Source organism: Pteropus alecto, unplaced genomic scaffold (genome assembly GCF_000325575.1).
Source record: "Pteropus alecto unplaced genomic scaffold, ASM32557v1 scaffold22, whole genome shotgun sequence".
NCBI lineage: Eukaryota > Metazoa > Chordata > Mammalia > Chiroptera > Pteropodidae > Pteropus > Pteropus alecto.
In genome coordinates this window covers 18,666,888-18,672,962 of record NW_006434839.1, presented here as the reverse complement: position 1 = coordinate 18,672,962, position 6,075 = coordinate 18,666,888, and the positions used below count along the sequence as shown (strand labels likewise).

General features: G+C 37.6%; 1 pseudogene; it reads left to right on the top strand.

Annotated features, from left to right (window-relative positions):
* The first annotated feature begins 417 nt into the window (after window positions 1–417).
* LOC112478818 lies at window positions 418–536 on the top strand (annotated as a pseudogene).
* Window positions 537–6,075: the final 5,539 nt, after the last annotated feature.

Here is a 6,075-nt window from a genome sequence, read left to right as displayed (position 1 = left end):
TTTAACCAAGGAGATGAAGACTTGCACTGAGAATTACAAAATATTGATGAAAAAATTAAAGAACACAAATAAACCAGAAAGACATTCCACATTCATGGATTGGAAGACTTAATATTGTTAAAATGTCCACACTACCTAAAGTGATATACAGATTGATTCAATGCAATTTCTATCAAAATCCCAATGACATTTTTTACAAAGATTTTTTAAAATCTTAAAATTCATATACAACCACAAAAGACCCAAAATAGACAAAACAATCTGGGGAAAGAAGAACAGTACTGGAGGCATCACGCTTCCTGATTTCCAAATATATTACAAAGTGCAGTGATTAAAACAGTATGGTACTGACATGAAGACAGACATTTGACCAACTGAACTGAATAAAGAGCCCAGAAATCAACCCATAAATATACAATCAACTGCCATGCTACTATGAACAAGCCCGATCCTGTTTGATCTCGGAAGCTAAGCAGGGTCGAGCCTGGTTAGTACTTGGATGGGAAACTATCTAGGAAGACCAGGTGCTGTAGGCATAAAAAATAAAAAAATAAGGGATTGTAAGCTGACAAGGTCCTAGCCATCTGTGAGGTCAACCAAGGCTTGCCTTGCTTAAAAAATTTAAAAAAATATATACAATCAACTGATCTTCTATGGGGGTGCCAAGAATAAAAAATGAGGAAAGGATAGTCTCTTCTAAATTTGTTGGGAAAACTGTATATGCACACATAAAAGAATGAAATTGGACCTTTATCTTATACCGGACACAATTATCAACTCAAGATGAATTAAAGACTTAAAAGAAGACTTAAAACTGCAAAACTCCTAGAAGAAAACATAGGGGAACCTCTATGACATTGGTCTTGGCAATAATTTTTTGAATATGATACCAAAAGTATAAACAACAAAAACAGAAATAGACAAGTGGGACTACATCAAACTGAAAAGCTTTCTTTCTTCAAAGTAGGCAATTAACATAATGAAAAGGTAACCAATGGAATGGGAGAAAACATTTGCAAACCACATAACTGACAAGGGGTTAATATCCAAAATACATAAGGAACTCATACAACTCAGTAGCGAAAAACCCCACATAATTTGTTTTTAAAATGGGCAAAGGATTTGAATAGAAACTCTAAAGAAGACATAGAAATGGCCAACAGGTATATGAAAAGATGTTCAATATCACTAATCATCATGGAAATGCAATTCAAAACCAATGAAACAAACAAACAAACAAATAAGTAAGTAATAAATAAATAAAACCTACAACAAGATATCATCTCACACTTGTTAGGATGACAATTATAAAAAAAAATAATAAAAAGCTAACACATGTTGTCAAGGATGTGGAGAGATTGGAACCTTTGTACACAGTTGGTGGGAATGTGAAATGGTACAGCCTCTGTGGAAAAGAGTTTTAAAAAATTAATAATAGTACTACCATATGATCCAACAATCCCACTTCTGGGTGTTCACCCAAAAGAATTGAAATTACAATCTTAAAGAGATATCTGCTCTCTCACGTTCACCGCAGCATTATTCACAGTAGAGGTGGAAACAACCTAAGTGTCCATCTGCAGATGAATGGGTAATGTGTTCTGTACATATCATGGACTATTATTCAGCCTCAAAAAAAGAAGAACATTCTGTTTTATGGGACAATGTGGAGGACATTATGCTAAGTGAAATAAGCTGGTATTAGAATGATCCCATTACAGGAATTATCTAATGTAGTCAAATCACTGAAGCAGAAAGTAGAATGATAGTTTCAGGGGATAGAAGGGGGAAACAGGGAGTTACTATTCAAAGAGTGTGAAATTTCAGTTGTGCAAGGTGTATAAATTCTAGAGACCTGCTATACAACACTGTGCTTATAGTTAACAATACTGTACTGTACCTTAAAAAAATTGTCAAGAGGATATACTGTATATTATTTGTCCTTACCACAGTAAAAAATAAATAGTCCAGAAAGGTTGTGGAATGCCCCCTTCTTCCTTCTCCTGTTCCTACCCTGACAGAGAAATGTGAGTATTCTTTTTAGAGCAAAACAGAAAGTTGTTCCCCTGGAACAAGGTTTCTCATCCTTATCCCTATGGCATTTTAGACCAGATAATTCTTTGTGGTGAGGGATTGTCCTGTGCATTAGAGAATATTTAGCAGCATCCCCAGCCTCTACTTATTCGATCACAGTAGCAACCTTCGCCCCATAATTATGACAACCAAAAATGTGTCCAGAAATTGTGAAATGTCCTCTGGGGGCCCAAATCGCTCCTGGTTGAGAACCACTGCCTTACGAAGAATTCCAACAAGCCTAGAGCTTTGGCATCCAACGTGTCAATGGTGAAGGTCAAATGCAGTATTTTGTGTTGTCGTGACCTGGTAAATTCACTTTTTCAGGAGAGCAACATGCCCCATTGAGAGGGCGAATGTCCCCATTCTGGCTTAGATGACTGAATTGGTGAGGACATCCAAAGCACATCTTGCTTTCTGTCTTTAGTTTTCTGTTTCCAACAAAAAGAAAGGAGAAGAGTACTCTTATTAGTTCCCTACGGCTGCCATAACAAATTACCAAACTGAGTGGCTTAAAACAACAGAAATTTATTCTCTCACAGCTTGGGAGGCCAGAAGTTCAAAATCAAGGTGTTGGCAGGGCCATGCTCCCTCCAGAGACTCTAGGGGTGAAGACTTCCTTATCATTTCCCATTTATGGTGGATCCAGGCCTTCCTTGGCTTGTGCCTGTATCACTCCAATCTGTGCCTTCATCTTCACATGGCCTTCCCCTCGGCGTGTCTTTCCTTTGTATGTCTTCATTAAGGACACTTGTTATTGGTTTAGGACCCACCCAGATAATCTAGGGTGTTCTCATCCTGAGATCCTTAACTTAATCACATCTGTAAACCCTTTTTCTAAATAAGGTCACATTACAGGTTACGGGATGTGAATGTTCTTTGTTGGGGGCACCCATTCACCCATTACATACTCTAAAACAAAGTCCATTTATTTAAATGTAGAAACTGATATTTTTCTATTTTATATTTTTGAAGCATTTGAAACAAACAAAAATTTACAGAAAAGTTATACAAATAATTCAAAACCCCTTTTTTTGAGATATAGTTGCTGACATGATGCCCCACAACCCCCAAATACTTCAGTGCGCATTTCCTACAAACAAAGACATTCTTTTATTTAACCACAGTGCAACTATCAAAACCAGGAAACCAACACTGATGCAGAACAAGCTCACTCCTCCATGTCAACAATCCCATTCGAGTTCCTCCAATTGTCCTCATACTGTTTTTATAGCAAAGGGTCTACTTCTGAACCACGCATGGCGTTTAGTTGTCATGTCCCTTCGGTTTTCTCTACTCTGAAACAGATCCTCGGTCTTTCCTTGGGTTTTAATCCTCTAACACTTTTGAAGATTGAGGGCCAGTTACTTACTTGGTAGAACGTCCTTCAGTTTGGGCTTGTCTGATATTTCCTCATGATTAGATTCAGGATATGTGTCTCTCTCAGGACTACTCCAAAAGTAATTCTGTGCTCTCCTTGCATCAGGTAACATATGTTTTTGATTTGTAGAATTATTGGCAATGAAGACTTTAATCACTCGATTAAGGCGTATCTGCCAGGCAATTCTTCCCTCCTCCCCCTTGTAATTAATAAGTATTTTGTAGAGAGAACTTTGACATTATAAATATCCTATTCCTCACTTTTAATTTATTAGTGGATTTATTTGTATCTGAAAAAACTCATGAATTCTTATTTTATTCAATAGCTTATAGTCTGTTATGATCATTATTTTCATGTTCAAATTGTGCCACACTAGCTGGAAAGAGCCCATTCAGTCTGGATCTGTGCTGATTTGTTTTTTTGTTTTGTTTTGTTTTGTTTTGTTTTTTGACATGCTCTTATCATTCTTTGATCACTTCCTTGCTTTCTGGCACAACGATACATTCTAAGTTTACTTTGTACTTTCTTTGTCCCTAGAAGGAGCTCTGGGTTTCTTTTAGTGGAAAATGAACAGTGTTTTGATAACACTGTGTTTGCTCTTGTGCGTTTTCCAGACTGTTGTGACAGTTTCCCTCTGCTGCTTCTCCTTCATTCCTTCCACATGCTGTTTTTACCACCAGCACGCCTCCTGCTCTCTGTCTTATCTCTACCCCCACACATCCCATTCTGTTTCAATGTTGATATTTGGAGGCACCAGCTCAGTGGAACAAGCAGCCACACAATAAGCAGCCCCATGCCCTGAGCGAGACTGGCCTGTTAGCAGCAGGCATGCTGGGCAACCAACAGGCCACAGCTGGAGAAACCTGGGTGTGCAAACTCAATGACCTCAAACCCTTGACTATGTGTGAGTCTTGCCAAACACCAGCAAGGATCTGAACAATGGCTGACTTAACATTTTACATGGCGAGAATGACTGACTTCTTGTTTAGCCCTACTTCAGCTTTTCCCAGGATTGATTTTCCAAACTCTGAATTTTGAGGGTTGTTGCCAGATCTTCCCTACCTAGCATTCTTTTTTCCCTAAGAAGGAAAATTTGAAAGGCCTAAGTAATCCAGCCATCTTAGCTTCCGCTCAGCTGGAGGACTTTCACCCAGACTGTGCCCTGGGGTGGGCCAGTTGGCTCCATCAAGCTTTGTGAACGCAGTCTAGGGGCTAACATGAGCTAGCATCCCATTCCCTTCACCCTGATCATCTAGTCTATAGCCCAGCTCCTGTATCCTTGGTCTGCCATGACAATCTGAGATGTAGCCCCTGCCATTCATATATTTTATCCCCATACTTGGGCTTTTAGTCCTCTGTCAACCTTCCCTTAGGTCTTTTTCACTATGGATTTCTTTTTTCTTTTCTTTTCTTTCTTTTTTTTAATTCCTCTCGATTTTATTTAATTGTGCTCTAATTTTGATTATTTTCTCTCTTCTGTTGATTTTAGGCTTCATTTTTTCTTCTTTTGTAGTTTTTTAAGATGAAGTGTTAGATTTTATATTTTGGCTGATTCTTATTTTTGGAGATAGGCCTGTAATGATACGAACTTTCCTCTTATTTCTACTTTTACCATGTCCCAAAAGTTTTGATATGTTGTACTATCATTTTCATTTGTTTCTATGTATCTCTTGATCTCTCTTTTTTATTTCTTCTGCAATCTAGTTATTCTTCAATAGCATGTTGTTTAATCTCCATGTATTTTTGGTTCTTTTGCTTTCTTTTTGCAGTTGATTTCTAGTTTGAAAGCATTATAATCAGAAAATATGGTTGGTATGATTTCAATCCTCTTATATTTGTTGAGGCTATCTCTGTGTCCCAATATGTGGTCAATCCTTAAGAATGTTCCATGTGCTCTAGAAAAGAATGTATAAACAGCTGTTTTGGGATGAAAGGCTCAGTATATGTCTATCACATTTGTTCAGTTGGTCTAATGTGTCATTTAAGGATGTTATTTACTTATTGATTTTCTGTTTGGATGATCTGTTCACATCTGATGGTGGTGTATTTGGTCCCTTACTATGATAGCATTTTTATCTGTTTCTCCCTTTAGTTCTGTTACATATTTTGAGACTCTCTGATTGGGAGCATAGATATTAGTAAGTACTATGTCACTATGTCTTCTTGGTACATGATTCCTGTTATCATTATGAAGTGTCCCTCAGTATCTTTCTTTACCTTTTTTTATTTTGAAGTCAATTTCATCCGATATTAGTAGTGCTACTCCCACTTTTCTCTGAATGACATTTGCTTGAAATACCATTTTCCACTCTTTCACTTTGAGTCTATATTTGTCTTTGGAGCTGAGATGTGTGTCCTGGAGGCAGCATATGGTTGAGTTTTGTTTTTTTGATCCATTCTACATCCCTGTGCCTTTTTATTGGTGAGTTCAATCCATTTACATTTAGGGTGATTATTGAGCTATGAAGTCTTCTGATAGCCGTTTTATCTTTTGCTTTCTGGTAGCTCGGTGTTTCCATTGCTTCCTTGTCCTTGTGTTTCTTTATTTTGGTTGGCTTTTGTGGGTTTTCCTTCTGGTCCTTCTTGTTTTATGTTATGTACTTCGGTTCTGAATCGTTGGC